Raw genomic sequence first — 17525 nt, 5'->3', positions numbered from 1 at the left:
TGTGTATTAAAAATATGTCTTTCTTTAAATAAGAGAAGTAGAATACATTAGTCGGCGTCAGCATGGTTGCTACCAGCATTTGAGCTAGCTTCTTTAAGAAAACCCAGGTATTTCTGCACTATTCTACCTTCAGTGCCTACATGCCCTTAGTTAAATGCAACCAATGGTAACCAGAAAACCTAGTAGCTGCAAGAGAGGTATCCCTTTAGGCTATGACCACCATGTATCTGTCATGTATTTATCCTATCATCCTTCCTCTCAGAGGCTTTCTTGGTATGGGATTTGAGGACTCTCCTGCATTGGCCCAGGTGCACAGAACCCATGCAGTGGCGTGTCCCGGAAATTTTGGACAGAAGCACACAGCCTTTCCTTAAACGTTCACTTATTTTGCAAGGGCAGGTAGTAAAAGCTGTGGTTTGTGGCTGCAGATACCTGTGTGCTGGGAAGAAAGGGAGACCACAAAGCTTTGTGGGGAGGCTGCAGAGCAGCTGGTACACAGGATTTTACTAAATGCATGGTAATTTCTCTCATTCATGAGTCAACATCTATTGCATCCGTTGCTGGAACATACCCTTGGGCGTAGAGTAGCTGGAGCATCATAGTTCACATGCCAGCTGTCCTCACGGTGCCTCATTCATGCGGCCATGGCCAGCAATGCAGGCGTCCCTGAGCTTTAAGTAGAACAAGCCCACAGTACTGAAATCTCCCCGGGGCCTGGAAATACACTGGTTTTTAAAATGAAAGGTAACAGCTCTTCAGCCATGGAGGAAACTGAGATTACAACATACAGCTGAAACTAGCGAGGAGATGTAAACAGGCTGAACTAAATCTAGTCTTTGCAAAGGCACGTGAGAACCCTCTTGTTCAAATGCGATTTGCAAGTTGGAGCCTGCAGTCAAGGACGCACTTACAGTATCAGCGTGCTGCACAGGGGCACGGTGGGTCTGTCTTCTCTGTGAAATGAGTCAGGAGAAGATTGGTTGGTAGGGGGTAGTTGCAGGCCACCAGAGGCAACCACCCCAGTTTTTCTTCCTCTTGCACTGGGAGGAACAGCTCATGTGCGGAAGAGCAAGAGGGACCAGGCAAATTGGTGGTATTTTCTTCAGTGTGAGATCTTTGTCTGGCTCTGCTATAGTTTGGCTGTCCGGTGTTTCTGACAGCTAAAACGGATATTTCATTACACACTACTCAGTCATGTAATATGTAACGCTGTGAAGAGCCGAAGAACATATTTTCTTATACCTAAAACGTAAACACTTTCCACACTGATGCTTAGAAAAGGATTTAGAGTTACTGTCATGTAGGAAACTCTTTGCTGCTCATGTGAAGCTCATAACTCACCAGGTGGGAAAAGGCAAAGAAACGCCTGAAGGAGCGTTAAACCAGCCAAAGCAAGTTTAACCAGCGGACAGACTGCTCCTGCCACTCTTGACACTGAACCCTCTTTCCCTTGAGCTATTTGGTGGTTTGTGCTAATCTTTTACCTCAGTCTCATTGCACCTCACCTGTGTGCCTGTCCTTCAGCCCTGGCTAGGAAAGGGGATTGAAATAAAAACTGAAGATGCTCCTGCTTTCTTCTCCCCCTACCCTTTGCAGCTATCTGAATGATGGTGGTAGAGCAAACCAACCTTCTGTCTGTCTCGTATATCTGTTTTTTCTTACCTCCCTCTCTGTTTTGTCCGGGAGAGTGCGAGCCCTTTGAGGAAGCTTTCTTTCTTATCCTTTGTCTGTCTTCATTCCTGGAACCACAGTGCCTGGGCTCCAGGAGCTCTGGTAGAAACCAGCCCTAGGAACAAAGAAGACACAAAGATGCGAAGGGAAGAATAGCTGAGCACCCAGGAGCGTTCCGGAAGAAAGATTCCCATCTGCGTTACCCATTCCTCTGTGCAAACTTGAGGTTGGTTTCTGGCCAGCATTCACAGTGACCGAGGCCAGTTTCATCCCTGGGCAGTAACGTGGTACCTGGTCCCGAGTTTTGGAGTCAACTCCATGGCCAGTCTGTACATATTGCCCGTGGCAGCGCTTGCCAGCCACATATTTGCCACCAGCTTAGAGGGCGCTTGCCGGTATTACCGGTGAACATCACTCCGATAGCATGGGGCTTGTCTCCTGACTCTGCCCTGCAGAAGGCCCTGGTTTATAAATTCCTGACACCACTGACCAACACACACACACAAGATCAAGACAGTTTCGGAGTTTTCATTTGCTATTGAATTGTTTAATGTTTCAGTTTCCCCCGTGCCTCTTGAATGCTGTGTCAAAAGAGCAATTAAAGTTTGTTTCAAGTTTATCTAACACTCAAGAGCTAATGTTTCATGTTCGTTTCCAAGAATAGTTGTTTAGGGGCTCTTTTGACTCTTCTGACATTTGAAAACACACCTGATTACTTTGCCTCATTAGCTTTTGGTATGCATTGGCCACAGCAGCAGAGAAAACGGAGCAGCTAAGTGAGGATGAGGAGACGAGAAGCTCCTCTGCTTGTCTGGGGATGTGCTCTGCCCATTTTCCGGCAGTGCAGGCAGCTCCTGTATGGTACCCACTGGTGGCAACACAAGCAGCATCTGTGTGAGCAAACTCACACCACCCGATACACATCTGACACTTCACTCTTGGTACTTGCTTTCTAGTGGGGGATCTTCCATCTCTCTGTGTTCTCTCAAAGGTCTTTCGCTTTAAGCAGTCAGCAAAGTTAAAGTCTTGTTTTCTTTTTTACAATGTGTGCCTCCTGTATGATTCCTAACTTAAGTATCCTAATATAAGAGAGTCTTCCTGACCATATTTTAGTCAGGTGCTAAATAAAGTGCTAAAACTTGTCCAGGCTGCCTCAAACTTTTGTTCAGATGTGCAAAACCTTGCAATTTCGGCCACTGTTAGTGCCAAAGTCCTGATACTGCTCTATATAGACTTCCAGAATATGAACATCTCTTTGGATGAATACCCTTCAACTCTCTTGCAGAGCATAATCACACCTCTTCAACCTTATCTCAGCTGAGCTTCCAACCTTCTCTCGAATGAGCTTCCAAAACGTATCAGTGCCAACCACTAGGATAGAAAGGTCTGACCAGCAGGATGGAAAAAAAAAAATGCAAGGAAAAGCTCTGTTTTGCTTATTTGAGATAAGCAAAGCTGATACTGAAAACATGGAAGGAATCATAACTGTGTTTTTATGGGGCTTGGGCTGAAGCAGAATTACGGCTACGACCAGCTGTAATTGGTGTTCATGATTGCTCAGGCAGAGGGGGGCAAAAATGTCTCACCCTTTCCAAGCTTTTTCCCCTCATATTTGTTAGTTTATGTATGTCATGGAAGGGATTAATCCCAAATGCAAGCTCTGACTCAGAGGTTTTCTTAATTACCATGTAAAAACATCTAGATTAGTCGGGAAGGAGGGTGGCCTTGTAGGCGTTCCTTTTCCAAAAATAAAGATGCACCTGGTAAGAGTTTGTTGGGTTCAGGACCTTTGCGGAAAGCCTGACCTCAGATACCTCCCGTGTTTAATTTCCATACTAATGGCCCCACCAAGAAACCCCCCCAAAAAATCTTTTTTTGTCTTCCGGCAGCTTCAGTCGATGCAGGACATGTTCCTTCTGAGTGAAAGGCCGTCACCCAGTGTAGCACACAGTCAGCCTAACACTGATTTTTATTTATTTTTAATGTGCTGTAGAAAGACAGCAAGTTCCTCCTAGGAGAAGCAAACTTCCCCTCCCAACAGGGAACTAATAACTGCTTGTACGGGTTTCTGAGCAGCATTTCAAGCCGTTGACCCTCAGGCTTGGAAAATGCAGCCAAGAGGCTGCAAAAAGAAGTGGGGTTTCTGAGCTGAATAACCTTAGAAATATTATGAAGAAGGCTGGCAGAAGAGCATCTCTAGGGCAGGAGTCAGGGAGTGGGGAAATGGCAAGAGGTAGAAGGAGAAAGGGAAAAAATATAGAAAATGCGCCAAGGGAAAATGAAAGAATAAAGGGAAACATGCCAAAAAAAAAGAGGAAGAGATACAGGAATACAGCTTTTAAAGACGCTGAGTGAAAAAAAAAAAAAAAAGAAAAAGAAGTTAAAAACAAAGCAAACAGACTAAGGAGGTTAAAATTCCCAACATTTAAAAACATACGAAATCAAAACATAGTGGTAGATTATACAAGGAGGTATATACGCAAGTGTGCCTGCCTGCACACGACGCTTTGTTCAGTCCCGCAGGTGTTTGTGCGCAGATTTCCGTCTGGATGCAAAGCAAATTGGATTATTCTTTTCTTGGCAAAAAGCCAGGTGTGGAGAGTTTGTTCAGGAGAGCAGCTTCATTTGTAATCATTGGTTTGTATCTTGTTGTGGTTCGTTTTTTCTGCTGCCCCCCCCGCCCCCCGTCTTTGCCCCAGTTTGCAGCAGAAGACGGGTACTTGAAATTCTGGCGGTGGGATGGTGGTGCCTGGGTTCCCAGCGGAATTGGTTTATCTTTGCTGTGACAGGCACCTCGGGCACAGGGCAGAGCCCTGTGCCCACGTACTGGGGAGGGAAGGGAGGGGGCCAGGGGGAGCCCGTTTTGCTACCGTGCCAAAGCCACCTACGTTTCACCCATCAAAAATTGAGTCAGATTGAAGTTGTAAGTGGAGCAGATGAATGAGAAGGTTGGTTAACTATGGGACAGCTTTTGCCAGATCCAGGTTCTCAAAAATCACAACTTTGTTTCCCCCCAGCTTTGTGGAAAAAAAAAAAAAAAAAAAGTCATATTTATTATAATTAAAAATAAAACATTTTTTTCCATGTGTTTCTCCACAGTTTTTACTGCATTAAGCCCCGGGCCAGCTGAGCCACCGAAGTCACGTTTTCATACTTTCCTCCCCCTCCCCCCCCAAGGTTAAATATTTCCTGAAAGAAAAACAGAACAGCTAGAAAACAGATTTTGGGCCAAGTTCAGGGTCTAACGAAGACTCCGGTTTTCACAGGCGTGCAAAAAAAAAAACAAACACCACGCGTGGGAACCAATATTGTTGTAACAGCTCCTGCAAATGACACTTCCAGACTCATATCCTTCTGGAAATGGGTTTATCAGGTGGGCTGGTCCCTGTTCAAGAGGCGGGAGTCGGGGGCTGTGCTGGGAGAGCCAGGGGCATGTGCCCTCCTCTGGTGGCAGTCGGCCCCGGGGGCAGGCCACGGGATCGTGGCCACTCGGTCGCAGTGGCCAGGCTTTCCCAACCTCTTCTTCGCTCCCCCCACCAAGTAAAACCTGAGGTTAGCTCCGGCACCGTTATTAATATTTCACTAGTACTCCCCGTTGCAGCAAATGGATGGTTCTGCACAATAATTCATGGCTGGGCGTAGCCTATTAAATTTGTAGTGGGATGTACACTTTCATGTTATTTATTTATCATTGCTTTCATTTTAAAGGTCGTCCCCCCCCCCCGCCCCGCTATTTCATTTTTCACTTGCTTAAATGCCTCTCCTTCAAAGTTCAGACTGCTTGCAGGAAATTAATCTTGTTCCTTGTGCCTTTTAAATAAAGCTAAGCTCTTACGGCAACGGCCTGGGCCTGGTCCGTAAGGAAGATGTTCAGACACGGTCTGTCACTTCAGCGCAGGAGATCTCTTTGAAGCAAGTGACAACTGGGGGACGTTGGTACCAAGTCTGACAGCCTGAAGTCCATCCGTGGCCTCAGAGCTATCTGGTTTTTGTTCAACAGGGGTGTTTGGCTCATTCTGCTGAGGGACCAACCTGCTCCATGCCCAGCAATTGGTCACTGCCCCATCTCCTCCTCTGCCAGCAGGCACTGATCTCTCCTAGGGCCCTGCATGTATGTTTTGGGGACTATAAATCTTTCTAGGCTGATCGTAGGTTGTAACCCCTGCTTAGGAGTGGTCTGTTGCTTTGCTTTGTGGAAGCTGTCTACTCATAGATTGTTTGATCTTTGTGGCTCATCTTGATTCCTAAATAAGACAGCCTGTCAGCGAAACCGAAAGAAAGATTTCTTTAGAAGACTCAAAGACAGGTTTTCAGAGTTAAGGGTTTGGAAACCAAAAGCTGCACAAGCATGTAAAATCATGCACCAGTATCCCAGCCTAGGTTTAACAGGACATTATCATAGAATCATAGAATGTGTTGGGTTGGAAGGGACCTTTAAAGGTCATCTAGTCCAACCCCCCTGCAGTAAGCTTGATCTCCAACTAGATCAAGTTGCTCAGAGCCTCATCAAGCCTGGCCTTGAATGTCTCCAGGGATGGGGCCTCCACCACCTCTCTGGGCAACCTGTGCCAGTGTCTCACCACCCTCATTGTAAAGAACTTCATCCTGATGTCTAATCTAAACCTGCCCTGCTCTAGTTTAAAACCATTGCCCCTCATCCTATTGTATCCTTCTGGCTGTTCCTGTGCCCAGCTCCAGGGAAAAAGGTGAGGTTTGGAGACCCACTGCTTCTCAGAATGACCCCACCAAAACCACGCTTTTCAGTATGAGAGAATTTCTTTTTACATGCCTCTATCTCCAGATGTGTCACTATACAAGCCTAGATGTCCCTCCCTGCCCAAGTATCAATGCCTTTTTGCGGGTTTGTGCTGAAGGTTGCCAGATCTGCTGTGTAGCAGAGGTTTCCCTTCATTTTCTTCACACCTGTGTAGGCGTGGGCCATTACCCTCCACGCTGTCTTCTCCCTCCTCCTCTGGCTCCATGCAGCAGCTCTGCAGGGCGCTGCTGGGAATGCCAATACAAGAGGTCCATGGGGGTCGGTGGGTCCTGGCGTGGAGGACGGTGGTTGCATGGTGGTCAGAGATCCTGTACCCGAGTGAGGGAGAGCACGGTGGCAGACTCCAGCTGGAGGTGAAGCCCTGCGGGGGTAGGTCTGCCCCATCCTTCCTGCATGAATGGATTGAGACATGGAGCGAGGTGGTCTTGTTGCACCAACAGATATTCCTGATAGTATGATTCCACCCCCAAAGGACCCTGGTATCCGTGTCGTGACAAGTTCGGTGCGATCACCCACCATTGCTTTGCATTCTCGAGGCTTTTTCTGGCAGATGTAATGCAGGAAGAATACAGCGTAAAAGGTATTATTTTCACATGCATTCTGCCAAGCCCTCAGTCTTTATCATCCTCTCCCCTGCAGAGATCACACGTGGCATTTCAGGATACATCGCTAACGTAGGCAGTCCCAGCAGTGGGTCAAATTACCTCCCCCCACCTGAGCACATGCCATCGGAGTAATGACCCCCGCTTCACAAGGACTCATTTACCTTTCAACAGCATTTAAGTTCTCAGGGTCCATTTTCAGAAACGAGGCAGGCATTTCAGTGCCTAAATCACTAGTGGCTGCAGGAAGTGTCACTGACTTTAATAGGAACAAGAACAGGGTCACACGGAATAAAGGTGTGATTCAGACCGCGTCAAACTAGCGGGAATTAGATCGGGTCCTCTGTACTTACGTAAGAGCAAGATATTATTTGTTTAAATGAGATCACTTTTAAATAATTTCCATTAATTTTGATTTGCCCTAGTTTTTTGTGGACCAGGAGGTTCCCCTCAAAAGGTTGGTTTAAAATTGTGCTGTCTTTAAAACAAAGGTACTTTGCAAGGTCCGCAGGAAGCTTCCGCTCTCAGCTTGGACGCTATGTGCTGGTGTCCCTGCTCTGCTCCCCACCACGCCCGTCCCATCCTGTGTATGTTCTTGGATGGAGGACATGTCCACAACCCGTGACTGTATCAGCAGTGGCAAGGAAGGCGTTGCATGATACAAATGTGATTTTGCACAATAGTGCCTTTTGGAGAAACTCATTGCCCGAAGCAGAAGCAGCCTGCAGGAAGGCGAAAATCTCGGGAGGTGGCTGTGGGAGGTTACAAACACAAGTGCCAAGAGATGGTTGTGCCTCAAAAGGCCACCGAGGGAATACCCTTCCCTAGTTCCCACAAAGAAATTGTTCACTTATAGCAGACCCCAACTCCCTCCTTGTTTGGGGATCCCTGTAAACCCCCTCTGGGCTGCCAAGTAAAGTGAAGCTGCTGTACCTCTTCTTAGGCAGATGTCCCAGTTCATTCATTGACGGAAACGGGATGAATGGTTCCTGCAGGCTTTTTGGATTGCCGCTTACCTTGCTAAGAAATACCCGAGCTTGATGACGGGAGAAAGCGGGCAGTCGCCGCCCTTCCTAAGGCTCCCCAAGGCCCCCGGGGGTGAAGGGGAGGAAGGTGAGAGCAGGCCAGGAGGAGGGATTGAGCCCGCGCTGCGCTCAGAGCTGCGGGGCGCTCGGAGCTGCGGGGCTGAGGCCGAGGCAGAAGAGGGGAAAAGCCGAGGAAGGTGTTGAAGCCCTGCAGTGATACAGTCTGGCAGACCTGCAGTGAAGTGTGGCTGCGTGGCACGGGCAGCAGGATGAGAGTGTCAGTGATGCAAAAGGTGCGTGGAAAGACAGGTCCTTCAGGCACGGGAAGGATAAGGGGTAAAGCTTTTGAAGTGGTGACAGGAGAGGGGAAAGGATTGTTTCTGACCTGTTCATCTGCGGCTCAGGGGCATGGTCTGTTTATAATTATAGTCCTCCCTCTGTGAGTGTTTAGACACAGTGACTGTTAATTTATGGTACTTAATTTGTAGACAATCATCTTGGCTGTTTCCTAGTCTTTGCCTGTAACTGGAGGAACAGCCCTCCCTAACTCTTCTACCTTTCATGCAAGTAAATCTCAAAGTACCTGTGTTTGGATTTTGGCCCTAAGACTGGAGCTGTAGGTCAAGTGTATTATTATATATATATTATTATGTTATGTTATGTTATGTTATGTTATGTTATGTTATGTTATGTTATGTTATGTTATGTTATGTTATGTTATGTTATAGTATAGTATAGTATAGTATCGTATAGTATATTAGTATATTATGTTCAGCCTGGAGAAGAGAAGGCTCCAGGGAGACCTTATAGCAGCCTTCCAGTACCTAAAGGGGGCCTACAGGAGAGATGGGGAGGGACTCTTTATCAGGGAGTGTAATGATAGGACAAGGGGTAACAGTTTCAAGCTGAAAGAGGGTAGATTCATATTGGGTATTAGAAAGAAATTCTTTACTGTGAGGGTGGTGAGGCACTGGAACAGGTTGCCCAGAGAAGTTGTGGCTGCCCCATCCCTGGAAGTGTTCAAGGCCAGGCTGGATGAGGCTTTGAGCAGCCTGGTCTAGTGGGAGGTGTCCCTGCCCATGGCAGGGGGGTTGGAACTGGATGATCTTTAAGGTCCCTTCCAACCCGAACCATTCTGTGATTCAATGATTATTCTAATGCGGGACAGTCATGGACACTTAATATCACAATACATCCTATTGTAACCCCAGCTAACCATAAGCATACTTTATTGCAAAATACAAGCTATTTGTATTGAAGAGTTACGATTCAACACAATTCTAGGAAATCAGTACTATAATGATTGTCCCATGTAAGAAATTACATTAGAGAGATCATCGTCATATAATCATGCATTGTCAGCAATACCGCAAACGAACATCCCACCAGGTACAGGTAGGAGTTACCTATTGCACCATACCAGTTAAACGTATTTCAGTGCTGCCCAATAAAATTGTTATTTGTATGATGCTTCAAGGATCCACAGTGTAGAATTTAAATAGTGCGTTGTCGTGACAGGACTTCGGCCGGGGGTATGTGTAAAGACTACTTAAGTTTAATAATGTTTGGTGAGACAGCATCATTAGGTATACACAGTGGCATTCCAGTAGGTCATGAAATAAGGCAGAAAAAGGAAAAGGGATTCATGGTTCATGGGGCAAATATATCAAAATCTTTTGTTTATACTTGCCTTATAAATCCGTCATACTTTAAATCTCATCGCTGCTGTCCTTGTATTTCTAAGCCTGTTCAAGCAGTGGTTTAGGCTGGTGCCTATTGGTATGTACTGGTATGAATCAGTGCTGTGTACTAATGACACAGTATTGAGCTCATTCTAAGTGAGATGAATATAAAATATCATACGCTAGGGTGGAAAATCTGAGTGCCTCACCTACCTTCTGCAAAAGCTAAAATAACTCAAGAGAGGACATTAAGAGTGCTTAGCAAACATTTCTGGTAAGGAAACACCCACCCTTAGTGTTCCTGTGCAAGTAAGATGTTAGATTTAAGGCATGCATCCATTTGGTGACCTCTTCCCTATCTCAGAAAAGGTATTGCAGCGTTCAAGAGATGTTGTGGAGAGCAATAGAAATAATTAAGGATTTGAAAAAGGTCTGTAAGAAAAAAGTTGGGGCAAACCATCAGGCCGGTGTTAAATATCCTAGAAAACCAAGAAGAGGAGCCCCGGCACAGTCTATCAAATAATGAAATACCACAGGGGAGGTATTTTTCTGATAGAAGGACGTCATCAAAAATGCCTGGAACATGTTTCAATGTAATTCTGAATACAGCAATGTATGTGCGCTTCAAGGATGGATCTTAACTATGGGGATTTGTTCAGAAGAAGGTTTTCCTGAAGCTCTCTACATCAGCATGTAGCTGATAATCCAGCTGGTCTGATGAATCGTGAATGAAACCTTTTTCATTAAAGCCATCCAGTTTTGGTTATTTTTTTTCAGCTGCCTGTTTTCAGAGGTAAAAGCATGGAAGTTGTTAAAAAAGCTGAAGGATGATTCTTCAGCCTGTGGAAAGTGATGGGAATTTTGCTGTTAAGGCAGGACATTTCTTGAAATCTCCATGGGGTTGATGAATCACTTTTATCTATAGATGTTGTGTTTTCGGTTCTGTTACACTGCGTCATCCAGGTTGAAAGACAGCTAATATTTGCATCCGTCAAGCACTTTTATACTTGACTCTCCATGTAGCTGGGAAACGTGTCCTTGAAATTGGTGTTAGTTGTGAGGTGATGTGAGGAGCACTGTGTCCTGTTTGAGGCTCTCCTGTACAAGAAAGGCTTTGACAAACTATAGAGAGCCACCAGGGTGGTCATAAGCTGGAGCACACAAGGTCCTAGAAGAGGCAGAGAGGGCTGGACTTGTTCAGGCTGGAGAGGAGAGGGCTGAGAGGGATCCTCTTGGTGTCTACACCTACCTAATTGGAGCTTATAGAGAAGGTGGAGCCAGCCTTTTGTCAGAGGCGCGCACCGAGAATAAAAAGAGCAGAAGTTGCATCAAGGGAAATTCCAACCACACGCAAGGGAAAAAAGTTTTCACAGGGAGGACAGTCAAACGTTGGCAGAGGTTGCCCAGAGGTGCTGAGGAGTCTCCATCCCTGGACACACCACCCCAGGTGCCGCAGCCTTAGTTTGCAGCCAGCCCTGTGTGTTGAGCGCGGGGTAGGACTGCAGACCTTGCTGTTCTGCAAGTCTAAAATGTGGCTGCTTTTAATTGACAAAGAGAGAAGGTGTTTTGTGCATGCGTGTGTGTGTGTGTGCACCGCATGTTCTCAGTGAGAGAGAACAGAACTAAAGAAGGGTAAAGCTGAGAGGAAGTGGTACACGCCAGTGGCCCTGTTGTAGGAGTAACGTGGTGAAGAGCGAGACCAGAGAAGGGTAATGTCCTTATAAAGACAAAATCTATTTCACAATGACGTTTTGTCACCAGTCACTTCCCTCTCTGGGCTCAGTCTTGGGCTTGCAGTCTTGGGCTTGACTAGCGGCTCTGCAGAAAAGGAAGATTTTCCTAGTCACGCAGCAACCTGTTTCGACATACTACTGCGCCGTTTCCCAACCTCCAAAAAGTTTTATTTTTCTTTTTAAAAGAAGTTCTCCCCTTTCCATTGGATTTGCAGCTGTCAAGCAGTTGCTCCGGCCGTTTGGACCCCCAGCTTGAGCCCAGGAGGTAAGATCACAGCACCTGCTGTTTTTTTTTTTAGCAAGCCGCCCTCATCGCGCGTACGAGCAGTTTAACTGCACAGGAAATTGTGGTCACCGTGAAAAAGCAGTGCAGGTTCTGCATTAGCCTGAAGCATTTTCCAATTGTCTTGTGCACGGCTTTTCTACCGACCTTCAGGAAAGTGTTTGAGGGATGTAATTGGGCAGAGTGGTCTTTGACTAAGTGGAGTCGTGGTCTTTGGCTGAGTAGAGTGGTGGCCTTTGAGTGGAGTGGTAGTCTTTGAATTTGCATTTGCTGGCATTTCATTGGTTTGGCAGGGTGTGATAAAGTAAGAAGCCCTTATTTATATTGCAGAGTGAAGCCCTGGAAGAGGGTAGTCCTTATTCCAGTGATGAAAAACACGGATTCATAAAGCTAATGTATTTTGTCCCGTATTGTTTACAATACACTCTGCTGCCTGTTAGGACATTCAACACTAGGATTTTATAAATGTAATTTTACTCTCCAGAGAATAAATCAAACTGATGGAGCCTGATTGTAGTAGGGACTTCTGCTTTAAAAATGGTGGTATGTGGTGGTCCTAGCATTGTATTTGCCTTTTAAGATCTTGACTGCTGAAGCTGGTCAGGCTTGTCCCTTGTCTTCTTTAGGATTTCAGCTCAGGCTGTAGATGAACTGTGACTTCTAAAGGTCTACAGACATTTTAGGTGGTAGAATTGTGAACAGGAGCCTTTGGACTTAGCTTTTTGCTCTGTAAGAGCAGTAGACTTGCTGGTTTTGTCAGACAGTGGTTTCCTCAGCATGTGCATTTGGTTTGAACACTTGTCTGTACAACTGACCCTTGAGCCTGTGAGCAGCTTGACTTTTCAAGCAAATGGGACCTTTGTTAGGTCTTTGTTAGTTTAGCTGAAGTCACAGACAACATTGGCAAGCTTACCCCTCACTGCTGCTGATATCAAGTGAGGATGATCTCTAGCAAATGGCAGGCGAGACTGTGCCATCAGAAGTGCAGATGGGTGCTCAGCAGATGGCTGTTTGATTACCTTGATAAAAGTAGATCACGCCCTGAAACCTCTCATGGAGAAAAACTCCAGCATGTATCACCTTCCTCCCTTCTTGCTCATCATGCCGGAGCAGTTTGCCCTTCCGAGATGGGGCCAGAGGGTCTGCAGGGGGTCAGGGATGGGGCTGGGCAAACTCTCCTGAGAGGACAGGAGACGTGGAAACCCCCCTGTGTGGTGGGAAACTCCATCAAGGAGGGATGCTAGAGCCAGGAGGGACTGGGAAGTACCTGCCTGCCTGCTGGTAGAGAGAGTGGGGATTTCTGCTTCAATCCTGACCACGAGGTCCAAATTTACTTAGCTCCGAAGCTGAAGACAGTGCTCACTCAATAGGTCAAAAAATAGGTATTATGCTGCTGATTTTGAGTCTGCTTCCTCAATTGAAATCAAGTAAGGGTTGGGACTAAATACTGTTATGGTTTAAAATGTTTGAGAACCTATATGAAACTCACTGTACTTAAATGAGTCCAGTGGTCTAGCGTACCATGCACTCCATCGTGCTGTATTATGCTATCAGGGTTTTTTTTTTATCCTGTTTCCTTCTGATTTCAGTCATGAGCAGCCTAAAATGCAGCTGTGTAGCACGGAGCAGAGCTATCTTGATAGAGATCCTACAGTGAAAGTCATCACCATATGTTCTTTCTAAAGTATGAAAGAACTTTAGAAAAGAGGTTGAATAAAGGGGAAGGAAGGAGATGGGGGAGATTGGGAGAGTACAATGCATTCAGAAACATAGCTGATTTTCATACTTTTAGCCCTTTCATGCAAAGCAGCAGACTCCAGTGAAATGCTGATACAAAACGTAAAATATTTATCAAAATGAAAAATATTTATGAAAAAAACCTGAAACAGCATTTAGGATACTGCAACCAGCTGTGCTGCAAGATGGAGTAGGGGGCTCTGCATCGGTCGCTCTGTGCATCTTTGCAGTTATCGAAGGGGAAAGCTGTAGGGTGGGAAATAAGTCGGTCCATCCCCCCCCCCGCAAAGGTGAGACCAGCGGGTGTCCCAGACATGGAGCCAGCACCAGCGGAGAAGGATACCTGGCAGTGGGGACTCAGGGACCACACTGTAAGGCCAGATTATTCTTCAGAGGAAAGGAGCATGAGAGGACTGTTCCTCCTGCTGCTCCAGTCCCTGCTTTGGTTCCCCATTACATACTCGGCTCCCAAAGTGGCACCACTGCAGGAGGGCGTCCCAAGCAGCAGGACAGCCCGTAAGGAGATCTATGTTGAGATGCGTTCTCTGTTTTCTGGTTTGATTTGGTGGGTGGAAGGGACTGATCACTCAGGGTCTTGCTAAGCCCCTGTGAATCCCTGCTGAGCTGAGGGAGGAGTCCTGCAGAACGGAGCACAGGACACAACTCCCAGAATGGGAGCAACAGCAACAGATTCATAAAACCAGGTGGAATCAGTCAAATGAAAATATACATTTGTATCTAAAAATAATATATCCATCTCCTTTTTACAGCTGGAACATGTTTTTAATATTTTCCATGCACAGAGGAACTGTTTTCCGGCTAACAAGCTGGAAACGGAGTCCACGTTCTCCTTTTCTTGTATCAGATACCAGGCTTCCACAGGGCATTTGGGACTGAGTCAATACTTTGTGACCTGACCTTCTGCCATTGGGCTGCAGTACGATGACTACCTCACAGGAATAAGAAGAAAGGCTTTTCTCTGTCTGCCCCAGGGTTTTGTGCCCCATCCGCCACCCCGGTGATGATGGGGCAGAGGCTGGGTAACTCCTTGTACCTGTATCCAAAGCAGCCCCTGTAGATGCTCTCGTCTTCCCCCATTCCCCCACACTAGTTAGCGAAGGTGGAACTGGGTGGGGCAGGGCTTTCCTTGCCAAATCGGACATCTGCTGGATGAATGAAGTTGTTTGTCAGTTTGGCTTTGTTTGAAAACCAGCTTCGGGGGGGGGCGGGGGGGGAGGGGAAAGAGAGAGAGAAAAAATCACTGGAAAGTATTTGAGAATCAAAATGTTCCTTTTTCTATGCGAAAATGTTTTAATTTAAAAGCTAGCTAGCTTGTGTTGGTAAAGGGATAGAAAACCTAAGTGACACAACAAAAATGTAGTGTACTGAATCCATTTTTTCTTAAAAAAAAATAAACTACAGACTTTGGTTGAAAAATAATATGCGCATATATAGTGTCTCCCTGATAGGATGTTATCTGACACATAAAAGGCACATAAAGAGAGTTATTTATGGGTTCACAGCTCTGCTTCTTCAATGTCTTAATTTCCTTGAAGGATTAGCACTCCCTGCCACTGAGTGGTATATTGGAAAGAGATCTCCATTTCTCTGCAAGCTCTGTGGATTTTCCCTTCCTGAGCCCCGGTTGACTCATATTTGATTTAGGACTCGGGCATCACATTGACAAATAAGGTCCTTTATAAAACGGAACATTAAGGAAATAACTCACGGTCATCACCATGTTGCTTTCTGAACAGCAATAAATGTCTTTTCTCTGTGTTTCTTCAAATTGTATACAAAATAAAATATGTGAAGTGCAACAGCTTAACAATTCCAGTGCCTGCGTACACGGTGAGATTTTGCTGTTGCAGGCACCAGTCTTTTAAAATGCCTTTGAGGCAGAGAGTGTAATTTATTATGGGCTAAACGGTGAATCTTTATCACGTACCAGGGAGGAACTATTTGCCATAACTTCAGAAAGACTCCTCTCTGTATTTTGTATGCTGATTTAAACAGCAAGATCCCACCCAGATTGAAGGTACTGTAACATCCAAGTTCACATCGCTAATAGAGCCAAGTATGTTTGTGTCTACTTTAGGATTTAAAATTTAACTCAGCATCATTGAGGAAATGAGAAAAAGCTCGTATCCATGTGTGTATCTATACCTATTTAAATGGGGAAGTAGTCATACCACTAAGTGCACGGCTTGAAAAGTGAATTTTTCTTTATGAACCTCCTCACCTGTTCAAAGATGCTGCAATTCTTCATGCTTCTTCAGTGATTTTCAAAGTTGTTGTGCAAGAAATGCACCTAATTGACATGTGGTTCAAAACCTGGTGGTATTTGCTGATGCCGTCAGTCTTGGTGAGTAGCTGGCTAGCTGAATAACTCACCAGCAAGGAGTTGAAATATGGATTCTAGATTTATCTTGCATCATTAGCAGAAAAAAAAACCCTATCACCAAAAGATGTCCACGTAATCAGCTTGGAAACTGTGACGCCAAATAAGAATAAGGGACATGGATGGCGTTGTTTTTCAGTCTAGGATGGATACCCTAGAGCCATCGCTGCAAATTATCACTGCTCCAAACTGGCAGTAAGGGTGGGCAAATTTAGCATTAATGCTACTATCCTACTTTGCTGCGGGTAGTCAATGGATCACCTTGCTAGAGCAGGAATACAAGCACATTATTTTGATCAGAACTGCAAGAAAAACAACAGATAACGATAAATCTATGAGAGAGAAACATGATAATAGCATGTATGCTGAAAATATGAAGTTTAATTAGGGGAGATAAACTATTCTGGATCACGCAAAAGAATATGTGGCTGACTGCCAATAAGATGGCTTTGCCTTTTAGTTGCATTTTAGTTGAAGTTTTTTTGCCAACACGCACAAGATGAAACTTTAAAATTGAGGATCTTCCAGCCTGCACTGTTGTGGTTATAGCATTGATTCTTCTTTCAACATGAGATCCACCGAATAATTTCTCTTTTTCTCACCCTTTAGCGAGAACGAAAATGACAAAAACTTGTCTCCAAAAGGAAAATATTTATCAGAGCATAACTCATAAATCTTCTCTTTTCTTGTCTCCTCCTCAGCACTTCCATACTGTAGAAAATCAGCTGACTAAGGCCCATAATTTCAACAGAAATGCATAGAGATATATGGACTTACATGTGGGACCTTGTGAGAGAAAGGCCAAGGGAAATATTTCTGGGGAGGAATATCCTGCCAGGGATGTTCTGATGAGTGACTGCCAATGAGGAGGGCCCCAAATGTGCAAGAAGTATGGGGCAAAGATTGAATACGCTCAAGATACTCCTTTTTCCCATGTATTTTTCTGGCCTGCAAGACACTTTGGATCTATCACAAGAGTTTCTGCACAATTCTGAGGCCACTTCTGTTATTCCTGCCTGCTGGCAGCGTTGCCCAGGGCGGGCTGTGCACTGGGGGAGGATTGCGGGTGGTGCCTCTTTGATACCAGCTAGAGAGGAAAGGCTAATGCAGAAGAGAGCTGGGGAAGGATTCCCCAGCCCTTATGGAAGCTGGACATTTGGAAATTGAATTTGTGGATGAGACAAGACAGGGGAAAGAAAAGGAACTGGAGCTGTGAGCTCTGATAAAGTAAAAGGCAGAGTTTTGTATGTGGAGGGGGACACAGTCTTCTGCTGCCTCATGCAACTCTTAGAGCTATGTTTTGCAACAGAGAGTGCCTGTTGTTTCATCACTTTCAGAAAAAATAAACAAGTTTGAAGAGAAGACAGCAGAAGGAATAGGGAAATTTATAGATGACAGGGAACAAACATGAGGTCCTTTATCTGATCACTCTCCAACAGCTAGAGGGGTTATCATATTATTGGCAAAGTACTAGTACTTTAACAAAATAAAGCTTGAATGGTAGAAAGTTAACTAATATTAGTAATTTATTCAACTTTCTCGGCAGTGAATTCACAGTTAAGTCGTTCCTGAAAACTTAAATGTGTGTTTGTGAAATGTAATGTTGCCCCATGA

General features: G+C 45.3%; 1 protein-coding gene across 10 annotated transcripts in view; it reads left to right on the top strand.

Moving 5' to 3' along the window:
* The window catches only part of LCP1 (lymphocyte cytosolic protein 1), a 50839-nt gene that overhangs the window by 8003 nt on the left and 25311 nt on the right, over window positions 1-17525 (top strand). Inside the window, exons 1-2 of one of the 10 annotated variants that reach the window (XM_074565411.1) lie at window positions 7877-8368; window positions 11706-11755. The exons of 4 other annotated variants lie outside the window; for them this stretch is intronic. The gene's annotated coding sequence lies outside the window, so the exon portion shown is untranslated. Of the gene's footprint in view, window positions 1-7876; window positions 8369-11407; window positions 11756-17525 lie in introns of those variants that run through there. 5 more of the 10 variants (XM_074565428.1, XM_074565447.1, XM_074565395.1 and 2 more) reach the window with 5 other exon arrangements.

This window comes from Larus michahellis, chromosome 1, assembly GCF_964199755.1.
Source record: "Larus michahellis chromosome 1, bLarMic1.1, whole genome shotgun sequence".
NCBI lineage: Eukaryota > Metazoa > Chordata > Aves > Charadriiformes > Laridae > Larus > Larus michahellis.
The sequence above is the reverse complement of the archived record's forward strand: the minus strand, read 5'-3'. Positions and strand labels throughout refer to the sequence as shown.